Here is a 27094-nt window from a genome sequence, read left to right as displayed (position 1 = left end):
GTTGTCGCCTGTAGCCACCATCCTGCCTCCTCCCCGTGCACCACCTCCTGCCTCTATCTGGGGTGGAGACCAGTGCTCAGCAGCATGTCTTTATGTCCCCGGGTAAAGCCAATCTGCCCACTGATGCCAGGAGCCACATGGTCATCTTCATTCCCTTCAGCCCCCACCCCCAGCGGCTCATGTTTTCTGGAAGAACCCAGAGTCACACCAAGGTCAGCGATGACAAACTCGGCTCCATTCCTCACTTAGCTCTGCTATCAGGCAAGTAGACACAGCGTCATCTCTCGGTAGAAAACAAAATGGGAAATGGGATCTCCGAGCGACTCAGGGTCCGAGGAGTCGGGTTCAGACGTCTCTGCACCTTGGCCATTTGCATCCTTCTCGTCCTTGGGATGCCGATTCCTTTTAGAAAGCATGGCAAGTAACTTGTTACAGTGAAGCCCCTGAGCTGTCCACTTGTCCCGTGGCTGCTCAGCTCAGGGGTGAGGTAAGGTTTTCAGGGTGCCACCACAGAAGGCTACTTCTGGGAGGGTCCTGTGGGTTTCCTCCCCATGTGCCAGACGACAGCCACCTTAATTGTCTGACACTAACGCTTTATTGTTTGTCCAGTTTTGGTTACCAGGGGAGTAAGAATAAAGAAGGAGCAATGGCCAGACATGGAGATGGTCACTCCTGGAAACACTGTCCCTGTCTGCACAGGAGGGCTGGACTGTCTGTTCTCCCAGCTCGGGACGTGTCACCCACAGGCCTTTTGCTCACTGTATCTATGCTCTCTGCCACTTTCTGGCCGTGTGGCCATCTACAAGCCACTTTACCTCTCTGGGCCCCTTTTCACATCAGATAAATCAATAGTAATACTGTCTCGTAGAATTGCTGCAAAGATGAAATGAGATGACAAAGTCTTAGCACATAGTAACTGCTCAGATATTGTTTTTGTTACCATTTTCCGTCCATCTATGCATGGTTTTTATTTTTAGTCAAGGACCAGGTCTCATTTCTTCTCTTTGTATTTTGAACGCAGGCTGAGTGAGTTCAATCTGCTTTCCACATGTTTCCAACTGTGTTTTGGGAACGGCTCTCACAGCACTTCTAGGGAACCAGACGTTTGGCACTGCCCCCTCGTCAGTCGCTCTTCTGTCTTCAGAATGGTGTGTTTCCAACACGGAACAGCCTCCAGCATGGCAGCTTTGTCTTGTTCCTTTGTGAAGCATCCCCATTGAGGTCCCCGTGGCCACCCATTACTTGACGTGCTCTCCAGAAGCCAGCAGGGGGAGAGCGCGGGCCGGGGTTTGCGACCGACAGGTGCGGCTGCTCTGAGTTCTGCGGGGGGTGCCTGCAGATGTCGCCGCTGGGAGGACAGAAACCGTCCCGGGCCCGCAGATTCACCGCGACTTGGGCAAATAGAAGTGGGGGGAGACAGAAAGTGGTGTGTTATGGCTGCTGAGAGCTTTGCAGTCAGACATACCTGTGATGAGACTTCTTACCTCCAACAGGAGGCTTAATCTCCCCCAGGATGGTTTCTTTATAGGTAGAAATGGGGAGAACCCAGCTTGCCCTCGTGGGGATGTTGGAGAACTCGCTGCGGGGCTACTAGCAATCTTAGCCATGAAGGCACTTAGGAAATGCCAGGGATGATTACTCAGTGGACACAGGCAATTTCGGGGCCCCCCTATTGTTCTCTGGCTCCTTTCCCCTCCTTTCTGCTCTGCTTTCCCTCCCTGTCAGTCACTGTCTGTATCTGAGGCCTGGGACTGACACTTGCACTTAAAACAGAGTCTCCCCTGCCGCATGCCGGCAGGGTGGGGATAGCTAGAGAGGGCCAGTAGCTGAGGGGCTAGGAAGCCCTGCAAACCCTTTCCCACCTCCCCTGCACTCTTCAGAGGCAGTCTACAAACCTCAGATGGGCTCCGTCTGGGTGACTTGGAAGGCAAAATGAGCCACAAGCCCCGCACCAGACCTGCCAGGGACATGGGGTGTCGGCAGGAATTAGACCCTGGAAGAGTGTTCTTTCTGACTATGTGGACAGTGCTATGTGGACAGCTGGGCATTGGGACTGCAGTGAGCAGAGCTGCTCCAGGGGCCTGGGAGTCTGGGCGGGGAGGGGCCCAGGCTCCCCTCCACTGCTCATGCATGGGTTGAGGCTGCTGGTTTGCTTTGGGACACATCTGGACTCCTCCGTGTGCCCTGTCCTCCACGTCCAATAAGGCTGGCTCTGTGCTGCTCTTCCAGCTTGGTTTGGTGCTTCTTGTCCACAGGGCTATGTTTGGTTTGTTCCCATTTGAAACTGGGGTCTCTTAGTGGAGGAATAAGGGCCCTATGGGGTGAATGACTTGTCCTGATTTTAGCCCTGAAAGTCCTGAGTCCCAGGAAACCCCTCAGTGTCAGGGAGGGTTGGCCCCCTGGGTATAGTGCTCAGCAAAAGAGCTGGGAGGCTCGAGGGTGTGACCAGGGCCCCAGGGCACACAGTCCCATGGAAAAAGAAATAACCATGCTGTTTCCTCCCAGTAGCTTTCTGGGGCATTTCTCGCAACACCTGATGAGCCACGTCAAGCCAGTGTCTTCAGAGTTCTGCACTGAGAGGTGTCGATGGTGTACTCCTTGGACTGGCTTCTTGCCTTCACCCAGCCCCTGGGAGCAGAGCTCTGGAGCCCCGGCCCCGGCCTGGACAGGCTGCAGGCTGCTCGCGGACCTTTGCCTCTCACTGGTGCCATAGCCCCCTCTGCTGCCTGCAGGAGAACCCATTAAAAGCCAGGCCTCCTTCCATACCTTTGAAAAGTTCAAAGGAGCCCACATCCTAGGGCGTTCTGGCAGCAAAGGGTCCCTGGATCTGAGGGTATGGACAACTCCTGCACCCTGCTCTGTGCTGCTTGCCAGTGTCCTGTGTTCTAGGGAGGGGAGGTCAAACCCCCACCAAGACGGGCTCTGTTCTGGTGGTTGGGGTCAGGCAGTGCCTTCTGACCTTGAACTGCATCTTGAAGCAGGAACCCTCACAGTCATGAAACAGATGTCAAGCCCATCCCAGAGCAAGTGGGTGATAAAACCAGACTCGATGACGGTGAGCTGGCCAGCCCTGACAGTTCTGCACCATCTCACACCTGCACGGCCACCCAGGCCCCTGTGTCTGACTGGCAGTGGAACACTCGTAGGTTTTTCTGAGCCCAGGCACATATGTGTTCTGTGCTGGGAACAGGGCTGCAGGTGCTCAGGCACAGCTCTGGGGCATTGGCCAGACTTGGTTCTTCCCCAGCAGCCAAGTTGGTAATGTTTGTATATAAACATCTTAGACGCTGAGACTTCAGACCACTAGAGAGTTTCCCAGGAACATGAAACAGCTCTGTGCTGTCTATCCCAGTCAGTGGCACTTTCAAGGAGTTCTGGAAATTTTTGTTGGATGGATGAAGAACCTCCACTCACAGAACAGAAAACCAAAGTACCTGCTCTCATCACTAAAGGGATCTACAAACAGGATAGGGCTAGACGGGAAGGGAAACTCATTTTTAATACTTTCCTCCTCTTAACAACTGCCACTGTCGTCTACTACCCACTAAGCCAAGTGGCAGGTGAATAGGACGCACTTATGAAATTGCACCAATGTCGCTGGAAAGCTGGCTGGCACCCCCGCCCCCCACCCCACCTCTCCAGTCCCTCCATCTGACCTCTTGGCCCCAGACTCTGCCTCAACCCTCAGGGTCAAATCACCTTAAGATGGCTCAGTGTGTCAGGGTCCAGAGCTCAGGCCCTCTGGGTTCCCCCCCTCCCATGTGTGACTGAGCCCTCCTGTAGCCAGGAGCAAGTGTGTGGCATCTGTGTGCACGTGATTCACTGCATCTCGGGCTGGAGTGTCTGCCTGCTACTTCATGTATCCAGCCTCTCGATCGTTTGGGCTGGAGGGGCCTCTACTCCCCCAGCACATGCTCATGTACACACACATGCGCACACATGTGCACACACGTGTACACACATACACAGGCATATGCAATACATGAACACATGCACAAATTGCACACACACACAAACATGCACACACACATGCACAAATATAGCTGACTGTTGAACAACACAGGTTTGAGCTGCATGGGTCCACTTATATGTGGATTTTTTTTCAGTAAATATAAAGCAGGCCCCTCATAGCCCTGGGTTTTGTATCTGCAGATTCAACCAACCATGGACTGGAAACAGTATTTGCGACCTATGGTCAGCAGTCTGTGGATGTGAGGGTCAACTGTGTGTGTTGTTCTACGATATTCTATTTAAGGGATTTTGATATTCTGAAACCCTCCAACCCGCAGATACTGAGGAATGACTGTAGTTAATTTTTATGGAAGTCAAAAGTTATACACAGATTTTTGACTGTGCAGGGGTTGTACCCCACATTGTCGAAGGGTCAACTGTACACCTGCAAACATATGCACAAACTCACACCACACACACTCACACACAAACACACACCCATCACCCCCAGCCCACTTGCCCCACACACCCTCCCAGCAGTCAAGGGTCTGGGCTGTGTGAAAAGAGGTCAACTTTTCATTGGTACTTAATCCCAACATGCTGTACAACAGTTATCCTGTAGGATTTTCAATGCGTTTCTGATAGAAATTGCTCTAAATTTTACTGATAACAGTAGTTTAATGTTATAAAAATATATTTCTTTTTAGGGTCTGCAGCTTCTGAAGCATGGTCGTCTGCTCCCAGAAGGCTCTCTGTTACCCGTTTTCTTTTCTGACCCCTCTCCTAGATCCTGCTCTGGCAAGTGCCACCCAGCCCCGCTGGGGCTATCAGTGTCATCGCTGAGTTGTCCTCACTGGGATGCGAATGCAGTTACTCAGAACTCAGGTGATCTGGCCACATGTTCGAGCGTAACCAGTCTTATACCATGGCTACCCTGCTGCCCACGCCCAGCGTCTCCTAGCAGTGTGGGGGGCGGGGGTCTGTGTGTGGCTGTTGTGCCCTCCTGACTAGCCTTTCCTCTTCCGGGAGGGGTGGTGGCTTTTGCTGTCACAACGTGATGAGAAGAGCTCTGAGAGGAGCCTGCCTCACTGGTTTTGCCCCCAGTTCTGTCACTTCTGAGCGCTCTGTTCCCCAGTTCCGGATGTGGGCATAGTCCAACCTGCCTGTCAGGGCTATTGTGACGAGGAAATAAGATATTTTGGTAAAACATCTGATGCTGGTTTAATCATCTGCAGTTGTGACCCACTAATGAAATTAATTTGGTGGGTTGTGACCAGCATTAAAAATAAATAAATAAAACAGAACAGATATTGGGTATGAAGTTTCTTTTGGGGCTAATGAAAATTCTTTTTTTTTTTTTTTTTTTTTAAATTAAATTTATTGGGGTGACAATTGTTAGTAAAATTACATAGATTTCAGGTGTACAATTCTGTATTACATCATCTATAAATCCCATTGTGTGTTCATCACCCAGAGTCAGTTCTCCTTCCATCACCATATATTCGATCCCCCTTACCCTCATCTCCCACGTCCCACCCCCGCCCCCCTTACCCTCTGGCAACCACTAAACTATTGTCTGTGTCTATGAGTTTCTGTTTCTCATTTGTTTGTCTTGTTCTTTTGTTGTTTTTGGTTTATATACCACATATCAGTGAAATCACATGGTTCTCTGCTTTTTCTGTCTGACTTGTTTCGCTCAGCATTACTCTCTCAAGATCCATCCATGTTGTCACAAATGTTCCTATATCATCTTTTCTTACTGCCGAATAGTATTCCATTGTGTATATATACCACAACTTCTTTATCCATTCATCTATCGAAGGACATTTTGGTTGTTTCCATGTCTTGGCCACTGTAAACAAAGCTGCAATGAACATCGGAGCGCACATGTCTTTATCTCTAAATGTTTTCAGATTTTTTGGGTAGATACCCAGGAGAGGGATTGCTGGGTCATATGGCAATTCTATTCGTAATTCTTTGAGGAACCTCCACACTGCCTTCCATAATGGCTGCACCAGTCTGCATTCCCACCAACAGTGTATGAGGGTTCCTTTTTCTCCACAGCCTCTCCAACATTTGTTACTATTTGTCTTGTTTATGATAGCCATTCTGACTGGGGTGAGGTGATATCTCATTGTGTTTTTGATTTACATTTCTCTGATGATTAGTGATGTTGAGCATTTTTTCATATGTCTATTTGCCATTTGTATGTCCTCTTTGGAGAAATGTCTCTTCAAGTCCTCTGCCCATTTTTCAATTGGGTTGTTTGTTTTTTTGTTGTTGAGTTGCATGAGTTCCTTGTATATTCTGGATACTAGCCCCTTATCAGAGGTACTGTTTGCAAAAATCTTCTCCCATTCAGTTGGTGGCCTCTTTATTTTGTCAATGGTTTCTTTTGCTGTGCAGAAGCTTTTAAGTTTCATATAGTCCCATTCGTTTATTTTAGCTTTTACTTCCATTGCCTTTGGAGTCAAGTTCATAAAATGCTCTTTGAACCCAAGGTCCAGAAGTTTAGTACCTATGTTTTCTTCTATGCAGTTTATTGTGTCAGGTCTTATGCTTAAGTCTTTGATCCATTTTGAATTAACTTTGGTACATGGTGACAAATAGCAGTCCAGTTTCATTCTTTTGCACGTGGCTATCCAATTCTCCCAGCACCATTTAATGAAGAGGCTGTCTTTGCTCCATTGTATGTTTTTAGCTTCTTTGTCAAAAATTATCTGTCCATATTTACGTGGTTTTATTTCTGGGTTCTCAATTCTATTCCATTGGTCTATGTGTCTGTTTTTCTGCCAATACCATGCTGTTTTGATTATTGTAGCCCTGTAGTACAAGCCAAAGTCAGGAAGTGTGATACCTCCATTATTGTTCTTTTTCCTTAAGATTGCTTTGGCTATTCGGGGTCTTTTGTGGTTCCAAACAAATCTGATGATTTTTTGTTCTATTTCTTTAAAATATGCCATTGGGATTTTGATGGGGATTGCATTGAATCTGTATATTGCTTTGGGTAATATGGCCATTTTAACTATGTTGATTCTTCCGATCCATGAGCACAGAATGTCTTTCCATTTCTTTGTGTCTTCTTCAATTTCTTTCAAAAATGTCTTATAGTTTTCAGCATATAGGTCTTTCACATCCTTGGTTAAGTTTATTCCTAGGTATTTTATTCTTTTTGCTGCAATTGCAAAAGGAATTGTTTTTTGTATTTCTTTTTCTGAGATTTCATTGTTAGTATATAGGAAGGCAATGGACTTTTGTGCGTTGATTTTGTAGCCGGCAACTTTACTGTATTCGTTGATTGTTTCTAATAGCTTTTTGGTGGAGTCTTTAGGGTTTTCTATATATAGCATCATGTCATCTGCAAAGAGTGATAATTTAACTTCTTCATTCCCAATTTGGATGCCTTTTATTTCTTTCTCTTGCCTGATTGCTCTGGCAAGGACTTCCAACACTATGTTGAAAAGCAGAGGTGATAGGGGACATCCCTGTCGTGTTCCTGAACGTAGAGCAAAGGGCTTCAGTTTTTCTCCATTAATTATGAGATTTGCAGAGGGCTTGTCATATATGGCCTTTATTATGTTAAGGTATTTTCCTTCTATACCCATTTTATTAAGTGTTTTAATCATAAATGGATGTTGTATCTTGTCAAATGTTTTTTCTGCATCAATTGATATAATCATATGATTTTTGTCCTTTATTTTGTTTATGTGATGTATCACATTGATGGATTTGCATATGTTGAACCATCCTTGTGCCCCAGGGATGAACCCCACTTGGTCGTGATGAATAATCTTTTTAATGCATTGTTGTATTCGATTTGCTAGAATTTTATTTAGGATTTTTGCATCGGTATTCATCAGAGATATTGGTCTGTAGTTTTCTTTTTTTGTGCTGTCCTTACCAGGTTTTGGTATCAGGGTGATGTTGGCCTCATAGAATGAGTTAGGGAGTACTGTCTCTTCCTCAATTTTTTTGGAAGAGTTTGTGCAGGATTGGTATTAGATCCTCTTTGAAGGTTTGGTAGAATTCACTAGTGAAGCCATCTGGTCCCGGACTTTTGCTTTTGGGAAGGTTTTGGATGACTGATTCAATTTCGTTACTGGTGATCGGTCTGTTTAGATTTTCCAGTTCTTCATGGTTCAGCCTTGGAAGGCTATATGTTTCTAAGAACTTGTCCATTTCTTCTAGGTTGTTGAATTTGGTGGCATATAGTCCTTCATAGTATTCTTGGATGATCCTTTGTATTTCTGTGGTGTCCGTGATAACTTCCCCTTTTACGTTTCTGATTTTGTTAATCAGTGTCTTCTCTCTTTTTATCTTAGTAAGTCTAGCCAAGGGTTTGTCAATTTTGTTAATCTTTTCAAAGAACCAGCTCTTTGTCACATTAATTTTTTCTATTGTCTTTTTGTTCTCTGTTTCATTTAGTTCTGCTCTAATTTTTGTTATTTCCTTTCTTCTGCTGACCTTGGGTTTTACTTGTTCTTCTTTTTCTAGTTCTTTAAGGTGTAACATGAGGTTATTTATTTGGGAGTTTTCTTGTTTCTTGAGATAGGCCTGTAGTGAGATAAATTTCCCTCTTAAAACTGCTTTCACTGCATCCCAAAAATTTTGGTAGGATGTATTTTCATTGTCATTTGTTTCTACATATCTTTTGATCTCTCCTCTAACTTCTTCTTTGACCCAGTCCTTCTTTAAAAGTATGTTGTTTAATCTCCATGTATTTGTGTTTTTTCCCGCTTTCTTTTTACAGTTGATATCCAATTTCAAAGCCTTGTGATCAGAGAATATGCATGGTATGATTTCAATCTTCTTAAATTTGTTGAGACTGATTTTATGTCCCAATATATGGTCTATCCTTGAGAATGTTCCATGTACACTAGAAAAGAATGTGTAGTCTGATGTTTTAGGATGAAGTGCTCTATAAATGTCAATTATGTCCATTTCATCTAATATGTCATTTAGGGCTACTATTTCGTTATTTATTTTCTGTTTGGATGATCTATCCATAGCTGTCAATGATGTATTAAAGTCCCCTAGTATAATTGTGTTTTGGTCAATTTCTCCCTTTAGTTCTGTTAGTAGTTGCTTGGTGTATTTCGGTGCTCCCTGATTGGGGGCATAAATATTGATGACTGTTATGTCTTCTTGTTGTACAGTCCCCTTCACCATTATGAAATGTCCATCTTTGTCTCTTGTTATCTTTTTCACCTTGAAGTCTGTTTCATCTGATATCATTATGGCTACACCTGATTTTCTCTGGGTACCATTTGCTTGGAGTGTCAATTTCCACCCTTTCACTTTGAGTCTATGCTTGTCCTTGTAGCTGAGATGTGTCTCTTGGAGACAGCATACGGTTGGGTTTAGTTGTTTGATCCAATCTGCTACTCTGTGCCTTTTTATTGGTGAGTTCAGTCCATTTACATTTAGGGAGATTATTGATATGTGAGGATTTCCTGTCATTCTATCTTTAGTTTTCTGGTAAGGCTGTGTCTCCATTGTTTCTTTGCCTTTTTGTTGTTGTCTATTATTTCTGTGTGGTGGTATTCTATGATGTTTCCCTCTGTTTCTTCTTTTATTTCAGTATATATTTCAATTCTGGATTTATTTTGAGTGGTTACCCTTAAGTTTATGTAAAAGAAAGTTTGATATTTAGAGTATTCCATTTTCTTCAGCACGCCTACTTTCTCCATTCCCATATTCCGGTTCAGGCCTTTACTCTCCCCCTTTTTGAGTTTTGGTTGCCACAAATTGTCCCTGTTGATGGTGGTCGAATAGCCTCCTTTAGTATTTCTTGTAGTGCATTTCATGTATTAGAAAATTCCCTCAGCTTCTGTATGTCTGGAAAGGTCTTTATTCCTCCTTCATATCTAAAGGATATCTTTGCTGGATATATTATTCTTGGCTCATGATTTCTCTCTTTCAATAGTTTGAATATTTGGTTCCACTCCCTCCTGGCTTGTAGAGTTGCTGCTGAAAAATCTGATGATAATCTAATGGGCTTTCCTTTGTAAGTTACCGTCTTCTTTTCCCTGGCTGCCTTGAGGATTCTTTCTTTGTCGTTGATTTTAGACTTCAATACAATGTGCCTTGGAGAAGGCCCGTTGGGATTGAGGTAACTAGGTGTTCTATTTGCTTCTTGGATTCGAGGGTCCAGTTCTGTCCACAAATTTGGGAAGTTCTCATCGACAATTTGTTTGAATATATTCTCTGTTCCCTTCTCTCTTTCTTCTCCTTCTGGTATGCCCATTATTCTTATATTGCTCTTTCTGATGGAGTCAGAATGTTCTTGTAGAGTTCTTTCATTTCTTTTAAGTCTCAAGTCTCTTTCTTCTTCTATCTGTGTCATTTCCAGGATTCTATCTTCTATGTCACTGATTCTTTCCTCCATCTGGTCAACTCTACTACCTAAGCTGGTTATTTCATTCTTAATTTCTTCTATTGAGTTCTTAATCTCCAGAAATTCTCTTTGGTTCTTTTTTAAAATTTCAATCTCTTTCGTAAAATGCTCATGCTGTTCTTTGATTGAGTTTCTGAGTTCATTTAACTGCCTATCTGTGTTTTCTTGTATCTCATTGAGTTTTTTCAGAACTGCAATCTTGAATTCTCTGTCGTTTAAGTCACATATTTCTGTATCTTTAATTGCCTTCTCTGGAGATTTTTCACTTTCTTTCTGAGCTATCTTGTTGCCTTGGTTATTTATGGCGATTACTGGTTTACTATTTCTCTTCCTGGACATCTACAGGAGTGACTTCTGCAACAGGTTGATAGGAATAGGTCTTTCTTTTGTTTTCCAGTACTTGTTGGTAGAATGTTTTATTATTTCTCCAACTACAGTTTATTTTTCTTCTCCCACACAGTAGTGCTGTTTTCTCTGCACTATTCCTGCTTCTCACACAATGGGGGGATTCCCTGGGAGACGGGCTTCTCCTCTGTTAATAGTTCGTCTAGGTCACAGGGCGCAGTGTCCTGGTGGGTATGCGGAGAGCTTTGATGTTCCAAAGCTCTTCCAGCTCGAAAATTCTTAAAGTTCCAAAATTAGATTATGGTGATGGTTGCACAACTCTGAAAATATACTGAAAACTGTTGAGTCATACACTTGATATGGGTGAACTTTGTGGTATGTAAACCTCAATAAAGCTACATGTAAGGAAAGATTAGCAAGCCCTAAAAAATCCTTCAAGCTGTACATTTGAGATTTGTGAATTTTACTATGTTATGTTAGACCTCAGCTAAAAATGAAATATAAAAAATAGAATAGAAAATATCACAGTACCTCACAGGTAGTAAGAGCAAACTTTTTAAAATGAAACGTGTGTGTGTGTGTGTGTGTGTGTGTGTGTGTGTGTGTGTGTGCTGGGCTTCAATAAAAATGTCTTTCTTATTACGGGTAGTTGCCTAAAATGTTTATAGCCATTGGCCTACATTTACCCGGCCAGTAGGAATTTAACAATGGTCATTTACACCTTCCTTTTCTTCCTTTCCAGAAGTTCAGGTCACACCCATACTCAGCCATTGAGCTCAGAGTGCTGGCCCATTTCTGACACAGGAGAGCAGAAATTCCCACCAGCCATAGAGCCCCGCCTCCATGTATGTATATACACACATTCACGTGCAAGGGCCCGTGCGCATGCACACACACTTAAGTCAAGCTCTCTTTTCCAGTTAAATAAACATCTCACCCTCAAAAAGAAGAACAGATAGCTGGCTTGTCCCCAAACAAAATGTGCCTCTGGGCTTCTGGTTTCGGAGGTTTTGTAATGTTTACTTTTCAGTGTTCTCTTCTTGACTCCTTCCCTCCTTCATTTGGTTTTAAATACCACAGTTTAAATTAGCTGCCTGCCTTTGGGGACCCTGGGTGGGGGATTGTCTTGACTGACAGACGGGAGGCTCCCCAGCCCCTTCACCCTTTAGGATCTTTAGAAGTGAGAGCAGGTGAAGCTTGTATCCAGCAGTTGGAAACACAAATTGGCTGTGTGGTGAGTGGAGGGCAGGGTCTCAGGCACGGCCACCACAAGGACATGGGTGGACTGTTGCTCAATCGAGGTAAGTAGATTAAATCATCAAGTGCCTGGTGACCTTCTGAAGGTATCCAAGTCGCAAACAGCCTTGCTAGGACTGTTTCACAAGGGGTTTACAGGATGGCATTTCTGTTGCTTTTCGGTGATTCTGTTTCCCTTTGGCTGTTTGCTCACAGAGCACCTTTCACGACCTCAGAAGAAGAAAAAGCCAAGCTGTGGATGAGGGATGTCAGATGCCCCCAGTGAACTGTGGGAAATCAGGAGAGTGACTGCGGAGGTATTAGAATTTACTCTGGTTTTGTAAGTCCTGACTTCGAATTCCATTTCCTGTCAGAGCTCAGCATACTAATTTGTGTCCACATTACAACTGACTTGGAGTCACAGCCTGTGACTGTGACTAGCCACCCTGAGAAAGCCATGTCAACTCCTTCAGACCACCTGGGGCCCGCAAGCACCCAGAGCAAGGGTGGATATTTTTATTTATTATTTCACTTTTTTTATGTGTTGTTACCTTATTTTTACCATGTAGGTGGTCTATGGTAGATGGTAAAGGGTAGCTGTTACTGGTTAGCTCCCAGACCTCAGCATAGGCCAATGGCTATAAACATTTTAGGCAACGACACACAGTAAGAAACACATTTTTATTAAGAAAAGAGCTTCTAAGAATCAAAAGAGTTGCCAACAGTGCAAAGAGGGGCTTCAGGATGCCAGTTTAAGACACAAGGACACACACAAACATACACACATACCACATGCACATACCACACACGTACATACACGCACTACCACAACACTCACACATACACCATACACACACCACACACACACACATTATCTGTAAATACAGGAATGGACACTGGTTTCGAAGGGTGGTAGCTTGTAAAATTTAAGTGGCTTTTTTTTGTTTGTTTTTTAAAAGAGGGCGCAGCTCACAGTGGCCCATGTGGGGATCGAAAAGGCAACTTTGGTGTTATTAGCACCATGCTCTAACCAACTGAGCTAACCGGCCACCCCAAGTGGCCTTTTTAAAGAAAAAAATACAAAGGATCTTACTTTGTAAAATTTTCCAGAAACACGACACCGTTAATGCATGGCCTGAAGTCTGCATCCAGGCATGTGTGGTCCCCTGTGAGGTCTCCCACTTTTGAGGCTCCCTGAGAGCTGGTCCCTTGTCACCCACTTGCTCAGTTGTGCTTGGGTTTGATGGGATTGAAACACGGATAATGGTAATTGGTTGCTAGGATGGGACACTCGCCCCAGTGAATGGGCCCGCCCATCTTTACTGGCCTCCTCAAAGGCCAGGAAAAACATTTTTTTAGGAGCGACTCCAAATGCTTTGGTCTTGAAGTAGAGAGATGAGAAAAATGGCAATAATGGAGCGGGAGGAGCGGGAGGGAAAAGAAAAAGGAGGGACAGGGCCGCAGGTGGGGTGGGGGTGGCAGAGTGGCAGTGGCTGCAGACTATTTTCCTTAGGTGTGGGTGGAAGCTGAAAAGTCAGCAGTTTCAGGCTGAGCAGAAAATGCCTCTTCATAAGATTGTGTATGGGCTGGTGCTGGGCGGCTGCTTATTCATGAGAAGGAAATTGGCCAGCTTACTTCTGGGAGTCCCACTGGAATGAAAGCGCCTGGTTTGTGGTTACAGCCAACATCTCTGGGGTGCAATTGCATCCGCCTCTTTCCTGGAGTCTGGGAAGTAGCCTGGATCCTAGGCCACCTGCAGCCATGCTGCTCTGGCAGAGTGGTTAGGAATGGCCGTGGCAGCTAGATGTCTTTAGGGTCAGGGTCTTGTTGTCCTGCTCCTGTCCTCTTCTGTGTGTCCATCTTCTGTCCTCAGAGGTGCAGGATCTGTGCATGGGGAAGGGAGAGACTCAGGGGCCAGTCTAGGATCTTGGAGAGACCCTGGGAATGTTTCTGGTTACAGGGACAGGGCGTCTGAACACAATGTGTAGCCTGGATTGGGTCCTGGGTTAGGGAAATGGCTCTAAAGGACATAGTTAGACAATTGAAGAAGTCTGTATGGATTATAGAATAATAGTCACAGTTTTACATTTCCTGAATTTGAAAAGCATGCTGTTACTATGTAAAAGAATATCCTGTTCTTAGAAAAAATGCTGAAATATTTAGGGGTAAAGGAAATGATGCCTCTGCGACTTGCTTTCAAATGGTTCCGAAAATGATAATTATTATATACGTAAACATATATGTGTATATAGGTAGACAGAGAAAGCAAATGCAGCTAAATATGAACAGTTGGTGAACAGGGCATAAGGGATCCTTGGTACTACTCCTGAGCTGGTTCTCTGCAGTTTGAAATTATTTCAAAATAAAGTTACAAAATAAAAAAGCAGATGGTACGTTCTTGGGACCACATTTCTCGGGGTGTGTTTCCCAGCTGTCTGTGTTAGAATCCCTGGGGTGTTTAAGATACAGACGTGGGGTTTCGACCTATGGGAAGTCTTCTCTAGCAGGTTTGGGGTGAACCTGCGAGAGTCACCCGTCCTCCCAGACAGAGTCTCTCTATATTAAGGAATGGATTTTTCTTCATCTTTAAGAACAAATTCTGGTGCGTTTTAGATACTGTTTTGTAATTTGCTTCATTCACCAGATTAAAAATGCCTCTCAGAGCTCATGCCCATCAGTTCATGAGTGCTTCTGCATTCTTCCTGTGACTGTGTAGTGTTCCTTGGTACATGTGACTTATAGTTTTAGCTCACTGACTTCCTCTTACTGGTCATCTAGGTTGTTTCCAAACTTTTCCTATTATAATGTACATAAGAGTGTAATGCAGGTTAAACTCCTAAAAGTAGAATTGCTGAGTCAAAGGATATGAGCTTTGGTCGTTTTGATGGAGACTGTCTGATTTCCTTCCATCAAGGTACGAACTGACGTGGCCACCAACCACCTGTAAGTGCCTCTTTCATCACATACTTGTCATAGATTATCTTTTTTTTTTGACATTTGCAATTTTATAGGTAAAAAATGTTGCCCTGTTGAAATTTTAATTTGCATTCCTTTTATTGTAAGTGGATTTAAACATCTTTTCATGTTTAAATCTAATTTCATTTTATTTTTGAGGCACTCCTCCTCATCCCTTGCTCTTTTTCCTTTTTATTGAAAAGGAACTCTTTATATATTTAATGATGTGAGTTGCAAAATGTATTTTCCAGTTTGTCGTTTGTCTTAGCTTTACTTATGTTGGGTTTTTCCCTGAAGACTCTAAAACATTTGTATGTGGTTGAATGCATCAGTCATTTCTTTTACGGCTTCTATTTTTGCTTCATAGTTAGAAAGATATTCTTTATGCCAAGATTATCTCTAAAAAAATCATCTCATGGAGGCTTCTAATACTTTCATGGTTTTTATATTAAAAATTTAAATCCATGCTCCATTTATCCCGGTGTAAGATGGGAAGTGTGAATTCAACTTCATTTTTCTGCTGATGGTTTTCCAACATCATATTTTTGGCACTGATTTGAAGTGCTATCGTTCTCATTCAGTTTTCATTTACACTTGGGTTTATTTACGGACTTTTAATTCAGCCCCATTATATGCCTATTTTTCATCAGTACCACACTATTTCAGTTATTAATTATAATATGCCAATATTTGCCTGGACCAACCCATGATTGTTCTTCTTTTTCAGAAATGTCCTGATTGCTTTGCTTGCTTATTTTTATATATGATCTTTAGGATTAGCTTATTTAGTTAAACAGTCTTGTTATAGCTTATTTGGGTTGTTTATTATTTATATAGTAATTTGGGGGAGAAATGACGTTTACAATGTTTCCCAATCCAAGAATATGATAGGCCTTTGTTCCTCCCCCACAATATTTTTTATGTGTCTACAGTACCATTTAAATTTTTATATAGATTTTTATTTATTTCTTATTGAGTTTATTTCTAAGTAGTTTTTCTTTTTTCTATTGTAAATTTCTCTTTTCTTTAATACATCTTCTAACTAGTGATTAGCATATGTTGAAGGATATTGAGTTAATTATTTCTGTATAGTAATTTAAAATTCAGTTTCTTCACTGAATTTTCTTGTTTGAGAATAAGAAACACTGAGTGGGAGTTGTAATTATTAGAAATTAGTTTTTTCCTTTTAATATTTATTCATGGGATAAATTTTTTATCACTGGTCAAGTTTTTTGCGCAAGTGGCTAATGTTGAGAACTTTATTTTGACAGAAGTCGTGAACTAACCTGTCATGGACATGACTCCAGGTGTGCTGGTGTGTTAGGAGTTTTATGCTATCTATGTTGATGCCAGTGTTTTGTGTCAAATCAGCAAACATGAACTGTTTGTCCTTTGAATTCTATGGTTCACTTCTCTTCACTAGTTGAATTATCAAACAACACATGGGCCTATTCGCCATAATCCATTCATTACTTCTAATGACAATCTGTTTCTTCCTGTTTAAAGAGTTATTGCTTTTGGTATGGTCTGAAATTTCTTTTGGCGACAATTTTTATACACTTCTGTTTCTATTGTCACTTTTGTTTCATATTCCATTAATTTGTGTATGGATTTTCTCTTAGTTTTTTAATAGATAATTTCAAAGATGAGAAAAGAAAAACCTTTTCATATATGTCCCAATTAGACATGTATAGTTATATTCTAAAACGTCTTTCAATTGCTGTTATAATGGCATATTTAAGCTTTAATAAGCTTTTAATAAACATTTTGTTTCATTTGTTCTACTTTCTCTTCCTTGCATTTGAAAATACATTTTAGACTCCTTAAAACATTGTCACTCATGTAGCAGGGCTGGAATGGTGCATGACCCTGATAGTAGCTGGGGACTCATTCAGTCTGGATTTCGTGGTTTGTGGTCACCTTCGTGTGTCATCAGCTGCTGCTCGTGTCCTGGTGGGTGCTGGCTCCCAGGAGTATCTTCCTGCCAATCATGCAGGTACAGGAGCCAGCTCTGTGATTATCTGCTCTGATATAGAGTAGAAAGGGCAGCGGTCTTAACTGATTGCAGTTAGGAGAGCTCATCTTTGCAAATATTTGATAACAGACAACCACATGAAGCCCAGAGCCAGCCATAGACCTCGGGCGGTGGCCCAGGCAAATGGCTGAGGCTTGTCAGCCTTGCATCTGCACAGGCCTGGGGACATTCTTGTTTCTTGTAGAGAATCAAAGGTCCCTAGGTGACTTTTGATCACAAAGTCCATCTCAACTAGGTACTTGGAATGTCTAGGTTTGCGTAATAATGAAAGCTTCTATCTTGGTTCAAAGTTGGGCTTATCAGCGGGTTTGATCCAAGTACAGATTTGATTTTTGGTAATTTCCAGTGGATTCTTTTTTCTTTTTCAGGTAGAAAATCATATTGTCTGATGTAATGGTAATTTTGTACCTCCTTTACTGCCCTTTTAGCTCTAATTTCTTTCTCTTGTCTAATTGCTTTGGCTAGTATGCAGGTTAACATGGCAGGCCTGAACTGCTGTCCTTGGAAAGGTCTGCTACACGCTTGGCCCTTGGCTGGCATCTGGGACTGGATCTGAGGAGTGTCCCACCATGCCAACACTGATAAGAGTGGCTCCCTGTGCCTGAGCTATTTTTACAGGCAATACAGTTTATGCTAAACACCTGCTTTCCTTCTGGGCATCTGGAATCTGGATACTTGCCAAGCAGAGACAGTTTACATGATCAGCCCCCAGTAAAAAACTTGGACACTGAACGTGTAATGAGCTTCCCTGGTTGGCAGTGTTTTACTTGGGGGACTTCATCCCATGGATCTCCTCTGGGAGGGGACCCTTCGATCTGGGGCCTGGTCTCCTTTGGACTTTGCCCCAGGCACCTTTTCCCTTTGATGACTATGCTTGTGCCCTTTTGCCATAATAAGTCACAGCCATGAGTAAAACTGTACACTGAGTCCTGGGTGTCCTAGTAAACACCTGAACCTGACGGTGGTCTGGGAGAACCCAACACAGTTAGACATTCCATTTGCGGTGGAGTCACATTTTAATGGTGAGAGTTGCCCCTCTCCCATCCATGGTAAGATCAGCTCTTAGCACGCAAACCAGCACACTCAAAAGGTCCTATTCCTGTCTTCAGCTGAAGCCTTGTCTCAGAGCCTGGCTGCCTGTTAAAAATGCAGAGCTTGTCCCCCACTCCTGACTGAGGAGGCCTGGGACATGGAGGACTGGGATGCCACATAATAGCCAGCACCCCAGCAATCCTGGAGTGGTGTTCACACAGCCCATGCATCTGCCTTCTCGTCTCTTGGAGGTTTGTTCTAAGAGGTTTCTCTTCTGTTTGTCTCAACTTCTCTCCTGTACCCCACACTTAGCCCAGTGCTTTGGGGGTATGTGGGGAGCAAGGACAATTCCCTGTACCGTCCACTCACAATTGTTCCTCTTCACGGAAAACCTGCTTTCCTTATCCTCCTTTTGTGGCAGATGTCTTCTGGACCCAGTTCAACACTCAAAAGGCCAAGAGGTGGTCTTGGTTCCCTAATGGGAACCACCCATCATCTGCTGCAACTCCAGCTACTACTTTCTTCCCTCTAAGGGGCACCTGACTGGAACTGCCCCATTGTGTACTGGTGGTTGTTGCTGCTGAGGTCCTGCCCTGAGACCCCATCTATGCCTGCTAAAAGCTTCAGTTTAATTCAGGGATCATGATCACCCATGGAGAGTTCTTTATAAGATCTAAGCCACAGGCAGTGATGATCGATCTGAAGGTATTGGGACTTGGTGGGGAAGATGGTCAATATCAAGGGCAACCTGAGGAAACTGGCACAATGATCTGAATACAAAGTAATGAGACATTGGCAAGAGTAAAGGCTAATTGGGACCTTGGCTGAAGAGGACACATTTGCTAACAGTGAGAACCGAGTCAGGACCTTTTCAACCATGAAGTCAGTATCTCATTTTCAAAGCCAACAGATTCTTTCATGTTCCTCTTCTCATTCCCAATTCACTCTGCACACCACAACCAGAATATGCCTCCCCCAAAGGCCACCTTCATCAAATGACTTTCCTACTCAATAGCTGATGAGTGGCTGGAAGTATAATTGCTGGGTTAAAATATGCCTATTTATAATTTTGATAGATATTACCAAGTTGCTCTCCAAAGGTTGTGCTAATTTATACTCTCACCTGCAGCTTCTGAAAGAACAGCTGCACCCTTGGCTACAAAACTGGGAGGAGAGGTCTTTCTACCTACCTATGTTCTCACATAGCAGTAAGGAGCAATGAAGGAGCAATGAGATGGGATTCAAGACATTCTGGGAGAGCCAGTTTGGTGTAGAACAAAAATAAGAAGAGTTTTGGGGACCTAAAGACTTTGATTTTAATATCAGTCCTGCCATCCACTAACAGGGTGAATCATCTGGGACAATTTATTTAATCTCCTTGAGTAGGGATAATACTGCTCCCCTTTGTAGTGTTTCTGTGAAGGTTTAATTGAGATAATATATGTGTCATGTGTTTGCCAAATCCTGTTTCCCTTTATTCTTCCTAGCCTGCATTGCCCAGCCTCCCTTGCAGCTAGGTGGGGCCACGTGACTGGATTCTAGCCAACTGGATGTGGGCAGAGGGGATGAACATCATCTACAGGCCATTTCTGTTCCTCTGGAGTAATGGGGTCATGTGTTGAGATGTTAGAGGGCCATGGGCCCTTAGAAGCACCCTGTACCTCTACATGGAGAAGCTCCGCCATGTGTCTAGTCCACATCAGATTATCCTAGATCAAAAAGCAGATGTTGCTATTATAAGCCATCGAGATTTTAGGGTCTGTGGTCTGTACAGTCTGGTCAAGTCAGCCCTCACAAAAATGAGAGCTTAGTTAGCTCTCCAGCTGCCCTGCAAGCACACATGCCCTTTCCAGGGTCAAGGCTGAGTCTGAGGCTTATGTAGTGACCTTGAGAAGATCCTTTCTGGGGCCTGAGCATCTTCATCTATTAAATGGGAGTACAGAGTTCACTGAACCCATGTCCTTGCCATACTCAACGGTTTAGACACAGTCCAGAGCAGTGCATATGTGCAAATCCTTGGTCCCCCCAGGTCAAATGCCATTGACTCTCACCAGTAAGGCAGCAGAGCATGGGGCCAGGGCCAGGTGCCCTACCTAAATTTTTTTGTTGATTGCTGTATGAACTTGGGCAGTCTACTCAATCCATGTGCCTCAGTTTTCCTTTTTATTTTTTTTATAGTTTTCCTTATATAGAACTTGTACATATGTTGTTAGACTTACACCTAAGTATTTCATTTTTTTTTGGAGTGCTCATGTAAATGGTACTGTGGTTTTAGTTTCAAATTCCACTTATTCCCTGCGATCAACTTTTGTATGTGAACCTTATATTTTTCAACCTTGCTGTAATCGCTTATCAGTTGAAGGAATTTTTGTTATTATTGATTTTTTCAGCTTTTTCTACACAGACAATCATGTCATCTGTGAAAAAAGACAGTTTTATTTCTTCCTTCTCAATCTTATACAATTTATTTCCTTTTCTTTTCCTACTGCATTAGCTAGTACTTCCAGTACAATACTGAAAAGGAATGGTGAGAGAAGATGCATTATGTTTTACATGGAGACAGTAATGGGACCTACCCAATGGGACTCTTTGGAGGCTTAAGGAATTAATGCATGTAAAGTGTTTACATGAGACCTGGAACTTAGGAAGTGCTAGGGAAATGTGTGTTAAAGAAATGAATTACCTAGACAACCCCTAGACTTGTTAAGTGAAATTTCCACCATGAAACATTTCGGGCAGGTGCTCACGTCAGCTGAGTGAGCTGGGGACACAGGACACGGGAGTTAGATCCAATAAGCTATCATTGACAGAGTTGCTTTTCCTGACCAACAGGTTTATTGCCTGATCTAAACATTGCAAGGCCAAGAAATAACAAAGGCTCATTGTGAAAACTCTCTATTGTTTCTAATTTAATTACAGCTGAAGCCAGAGCCCCTTTCTTCATTTATTGTGGTTACACCAGCCTACTCACTTTACCTTCAAGCCACCACCCCTTCCTTAGGAAGGGTGACCCCAAAGCTGCTTGGAAGGCAATGTCTGTATGCATTTACACATGAGCTCTGGGGCCACATGGAGGACGAACTGCAGGAACCCATGCTGAGGCTGGGAAGGGGCAGCCCTCAGAACTGCTCTTAACCTCCTACCAGGTCGTAGTGACAGTGGTGGAGAGACTAATGGCTGAGCTGTGCAGAGTATGGTCCTTCTCTGTCATGTCAGAGGATGAGAGGGCGTCCCCAGACCTTTCCATAGGTGATCTTGGCACTAAGTGCTACCAGCGTGTTCCCAGGGTTGTGTGGCAACTCAGCTCTCCTAAGTAACTCCATCTTGGATGGAGAGAGAGGTGCCTCAGCCTGGCTCCGTTGCTGATCTGGTCTATTGACTTTCTTTCTGACCTTGGAACAGTCATTCAACCTCCCTGGGTTTTTCCTACCTATCTCTAAAATAGCCATTTGTGAAGTCACGAGGTCCCTGGGCAGTTAGAAGCCCACAATGTCCACCAGTGGCTCATACTTGTGCTGCTGACAAAGCAGTCAGTCTCTCTCCCTCCCCCCCTTGCTCCCTTGATAGGAAGGGGCTGAGCTCTTCTTTGGAGCACAATCACGAGATTTAGAAAGTGATTGAAAAGTCTTATTGAGAGAAAGTCTCCAGAAAGGACTTGCCAATAACGTGGTGGCATCTTCAGGCCTTCATTGGGCTCTACCTTCAATCAGCATTACTACTGGCAGTCACCAGACAGGGACAGGTGCCACCCCTGACGCTGGGGGGCTGACAGGGCTAATAAATTAAGATTCTTGGGTATAGAACCATACAAGATCCAGCAACATGTCTTTACAAGAGTGCCGTCTGCGATCTGGTACCCTGAAGACAGCAGTGGTTTTCTGTGGTTTCACAGGAGCCTGACTAGGAATAAATTGCTGTGGCCTCTTCATCGGAAAGACCCTGCCTGAGACCCTTACTGCCTGCTGGCAGGGCCGGCCATCTGGGACAAAGCTACTTCCTGAAGCTCTGGGAATGGAACTAAATGAACCAGGCAGAAGAGAGGACACAGTCGGTGCTTGATGATGCTGCTGTGGCAGGCGGGAGGGGAAGGCTATTTCTCCGTGGTGCAGTGTGTCACCCTCTGTGAAGTGACCTCCTGCTGCGTGCTGCTCCTCTCTGCAGCAGAGACTAATGTCCATTGCGAGGCCACCCTCCACCTTGGCCTGGAGAGGGAAGCAGGGTTGCAGCCTAAAGTCCGAGACTTGCTGCTCACTCAGGCCTGCAGCCCACCTGGGAAGCTCAGCTGTCCAGGGGCTGCAGAGTGCCGTTCCCTGTGTGCTTAGCACTCTGCACGTCCTCAGTGGGTGGCCAGCTGAGGGTCTGTGTCTATCCTGTGTAGCATTTAACACATGGTTGTGCTCAGTAACGGGGAGGGTTTGTTGTCTGACTCTAGGACCCCCGGCCTTGTTCCTGAAAACAGTCAGGGCAGAGCCACTCAGGGCTCGGACAGGGTGGGGTGGATGTGCCCTCTCCTATCTTGTCACTGGGCGTGGTGACCTCACTGTTCCCCAGTCCGTCCAGGTAAAGGGGAAGAAAGTAGGCACTTCCCTCCACCACAATTGCCGACAAAGCCTTTTCCTAGGTTATGTCTTTGACTTAGGGATTCAGATCTAGGCTTGGGACTCAGTTAAGAGTCTGACCACACTCAACACTGCAGGGGGAAAGGGGATCCAGGCTCAGGGTGGATGAACTGAGGACCTCAGGGAGGTTTAGCCAAAAGGTAGAAAGGGGGAGGTGAGGTGGGGGAGGAGGTGGACAGACCCTAAAGGGCTCCTTGCCTAGTGCTGAAACAGGGAGGGGACACACCCACTGCCAGCCCACTCACCCAGCTGGTTCCCCTTTGGCACATGGCCACTACCCACCCACTATGCTGAACTGTGGAGGGGAACCAATTTGCTCTTTGTGGTTTGCCCATCATGGCTGCAAAGTAAGAGAGGACTGAGTGTCTTTGTGGGCTGGTCCGTGGGACCGAGCTGACTTGGGAATGGGACTCTAGCTCTGCATGGAAGCTGACTGACACAGGCTCAAATAGCAAACAATAGCTCCCCAGTAAAAGCCTCCGGGTTTGTGGTTGCATCATAGAAAAAACACATGGCTTGGAGCCAGACTGGCAGGACTGAAATCTCAATTCCATCACTGAGCGTTTGTGTTGTCTTGAGAGAGTCTTCTCCAATTGTTAGAGTCCCCACTGGTGGGAGAAAAAGAATATTCCTTCACTCAAGTTGGTGACTGTTACAGATGCTGAGCTCAGGGCGGCAAGAAGTGCACGGTGGCTTTTATGGTGGAGGGCAGATCCTGTTGTCTTTGTGTCTCCTCTCAGCAAGAAATGAAGTCTCCCAGGAGAGACATGTTCGTGGCAGAAGGCACTCAAATATGCGTGTGCCAAATGGGGAAAGTGGAGTGTAAGTGGAAACTGCCTTGCAAAGCGAAGCGTGACTTAATGTTATCACTCGGGGAGGTGACGGAGCCCCATACAGTCCAGATGACTGCACTCACGAAGTCTCCAAGTTTTCAGCTGAGCCTCCAATGTGCAGTGTGCCGGGCATGACTTCACCCATAGGGTTTGTAGTCCCCACAGCATGCTGTTGGCTGTTTACAGGCCCCTGAGCGCTGATGGTGGAAGGGGGACTGGGCCAGGGCTGCATTCGCTACCTCATTTCTGGGTGAGAAGGGGCAGGGTTTCCTGCCTCTGGGATAATTGTGTGATTGCAGCGTTTTTGGTCTGTTGGGCTGCCTGAGCTGACACAGGGTCAGCCCAGCAGCAGTCTTGGTGGCTGGGGAGGAAGAACAGAGGAAGGGAAGGGCTGAGAACTCCAGTCTTTGATTTCAGACCCCCTCCCCACCTGCAGGATGCAGGCAGGCACAGGACATGTCCCTCCTGCCACCAGTCCTCTGTCTCCCAAGAGGCCCTCCACGCAGCTGGTCCTCTCTCTAAGGCTGCTGCCTCCTTTGGTCCTCACACTGTAGGACAGACACCCGTCTAGCCCACATCAGCCTGGTGGGTTCTGAATATCCAGATCTAAAGACACAGTAAACTGAGGACGTGTGTTTTTTGGTCACGAGACCAGGAACAAACGTTTTCTCTCCACTCTGTCATGCTTTTCTCAAAGCACAGGAAGCCTGATGTGTGCCAGGGAGAAGCGTCGAGTGCCTAAGGCAGTTCCTGTGGGCACAGTCCTGGGTGGAAACAGAGTTCCACACACAACCTTTGTGAAAGGGTGACGGCCATGCTGGCGGGGCCACCTGCCCTGGAGACGCCGTGGAAGTTCCTCTGGGCAAGGCCAAGGCCCTGCTTCTGGAAAAGTGGTCTTCACTCTGTGTGGGGCCACCTCGGCCACCTGGCCCTGGTCAGCACCAGGAAGTTCTCTCCTCCCAGCCTCCGTAGATGCACTGATGCCTGGCTGAAGCCCAGTCCCCTGAAATGCACCGGCTGAGACACACACCATTTGAAGCAGCATACTATTTTGTCACCACCAACTTTGTGCCAGGGGCTCACCACATGCTGCCCTCTGATCCTGACGGTGGCTCTGTCAGGGAGACACTGCCGGGCTCCCTTCCCAGTGTGTAAGCTGAAGGTTACACAGGCAAACAGACTTGCTGAAGGTCACATGGCCGCTGGGACTGGTCCCCACCACAGGGCCCTGACGGGCGGGAGCCTGGGTGTGACAGCACAGTGGATGCGCACATGAGTGGGACAGTGCCAGTGGGAGGGGCTCGTGCCAGAACTGCACTCAGAACCAGGCCCCTTTCTGTCCTTTCTGCTTTTAGAATCTGTACCCTGGGCCAGCAGCCCTCCCTGCACAACCAGTCAGCGCAGTGGGGAGCGTTTCTGCTGTTTCCGCTGATAAAGTGGAAGTAGTAAAAATAACAGGACTCGGAGAAGTATGGAGCATTAACGCCCACAAAATAGTTACTGCTTTAGAAAGTCTATTAATTGAAGGACGTTCTATGTAATGAAAGTAAGATTCATGAAAGCCGAGGAGACCCACAAGGTGTGTATAATTTCAGAAGTGAACGTGGGAGACAAACAGTCACTGAGTTCAGCTTACCTGCGCCTCCCATTGAGGAAGAAAACACTGGACTCACAGATCTCAGCTCGGTAAGGCTTCGATGAGTGAGTGGCAAGTCTCTCAGCCAATGAGCTTTCAGATTGGAAGCATTACATCATGGAGGCAAGTGCTCATTGGTTGTGTGGCCTCTGAGACCCAACCCTTATCCTCTGGCTTGTGTAGAAGCTGGGTCTGGTTGGGGAGAGAAGGTGCACTCAGCATGAGGCTTCATCCAGCTTCTCACAATCGTCGGTTTTCCAAGGCCCGTGTGTGGGTTTTCCTACCCAGATGGAGCATGATGGGTCTGTCCCCACTATGAGGACCGCTGGGAATGCCTGCCTGCTCACGGACACTGCAGCTCATGCATTCTGCAAGTGGGTCTCCCTAGGTCCCTGCTGTGGGATTTGTGGTGTCAGCACACGACACACAGGTGCCACTGGATCAGGAAAGGATTTCAGCAGGTCGCTCCAGTGCTCAGGAGCTGGAACTAGGTGTATGTTTACCTCTGAAAAGCAGCTGGGATCCAGACTCCTACAGTCTGCAGGCTCCTGCTGGGGGGCGCTGTGGCGGCACCTCTCCCTGGGCCTACCACACAGGAAAGCACCGGGACTCTGCATGTAGATGGAAGGCGTTGCCTCAAGGGGTTTCAACCGAGGGGGCTCTTAATTCCTGCTCCAGGAATGCGTTCCCAGCTGGGGTATGTCATCTGTTTTTGGACAAGTTCTTAGAACTGGGAAGAAGGGTGAGGTGTGCTTGGCTAGTCTATTCTTTTCACATGTTTGAAGTCATGGCAGTAAACCGTGCAGAGGGGAAGAAATTCAAGGCCACAGAATGACTTTCTTTTCCTCTTGCATTGTGATATGTGAGTTTACTGGGTTTTAAGTCAGAAAAGCTGTTGTCAAGTCCCAGCTCCAGATTACCTGATAAATGACTAGCTCCAGGCCTCTTAGGGCTTTGGCTCTCTTACATGTAACACACTGTTGATAAAAACACACATCTTACACGGCTGATATGAGCTCCAGTCCACGCTCCAGTGCTAAAGGAGGGATGTGGTGCCAGGAGCAAACAGGAGCCGACCTGCAGACACGGAGTGTGTTCTGCTGGTTTTCATCCCCCTGACTGATACACAAGGTGGTGGTCAGAGCACTGGGAGGGTGGGGCTCCGTGCTCGCAGCTGCCCACATGTAACTGTGAAGCAGTGTGGCACCAACCCTCAGGAGAACTGCGGTTCAATCAGAGTGGAGTTGTTTTAGTGAGGGCAGGCCCGATGCTGTAACAAACGCCTTCAATGTCCAGTGGCTTAACGAAATAAAAGCTATTTCTATCTTTCTCCATAGTCCAATGTATGTACATCTGCGTGTGTGCATGTGTGTGTGCATGTGCATGTACATATGTGTGGATGTGCATGTGTGTATGTGTGCATGTGTATGTGTGTGTGTCACCCCTCAACAATCTTCCCACGCTCTTCAAATATAGTTTCCTCTTTGTGATTGATAAGTGGGTTTCTGAGCAGAGTTTGGGACCCAGATTTCTACTGTCGAGCCCACCAAGAGATGACTTGAGAAGCCAGCAGGCACAGCCATGCTCTGATAACCCGACTTCTAAGCCCGACTTGCTACTCTGTCCCCATGGGAACACTGGCCATGCATCTGTCCCCCCTTGGCAGGGATTTAGCTTGGAACCAACTGCAGCACAGAGCTTGGGACTCTGCCTGGCTCTCACCTGTCCTGGTGTGACCTGGGATAAATATTTACCTTCCTGAGGCCTTTCATTTTCTCCCGTGTTTAAAAGGTGGAAAGTCAGCCCTGATTTCTACCTGTTCCTGTTGACTCTTGTTGAAGCAAGTTTATTAAAATCCTTTGTCCCAGACCAATGGTTCAGGATTTGTCATGATCGTGAGCACTGTGCTTGTGAGACCCTGCCCCCCACCCTTATGCTTTGCCATCGGAGAATTGATGATGAATTTGACTTGCGGTAGGAGATCTATCAGGACCCTTCTGACCGTTTCCTGACTGTATTTCCCAAGTCATGGCACTGAGGCCGATGTGCCCGCTC

The 27094-nt window shown here is 45.4% G+C and overlaps 1 long non-coding RNA gene across 1 annotated transcript; it reads left to right on the top strand.

Annotated features, from left to right (window-relative positions):
- On the top strand, positions 1-26368 carry LOC109459886 (uncharacterized). The gene is made up of 3 exons (XR_016021528.1): positions 1-4836; positions 12146-12246; positions 18373-26368. It is a non-coding gene; the product is annotated as an uncharacterized LOC109459886 (long non-coding RNA).
- The last annotated feature ends 726 nt before the right edge of the window (positions 26369-27094 follow it).

Source organism: Rhinolophus sinicus, chromosome 6, assembly GCF_057876585.1.
Source record: "Rhinolophus sinicus isolate RSI-liver-muscle chromosome 6, RSI-T2T, whole genome shotgun sequence".
NCBI classification, from domain to species: Eukaryota; Metazoa; Chordata; class Mammalia; order Chiroptera; family Rhinolophidae; genus Rhinolophus; species Rhinolophus sinicus.
The sequence above is the reverse complement of the archived record's forward strand: the minus strand, read 5'-3'. Positions and strand labels throughout refer to the sequence as shown.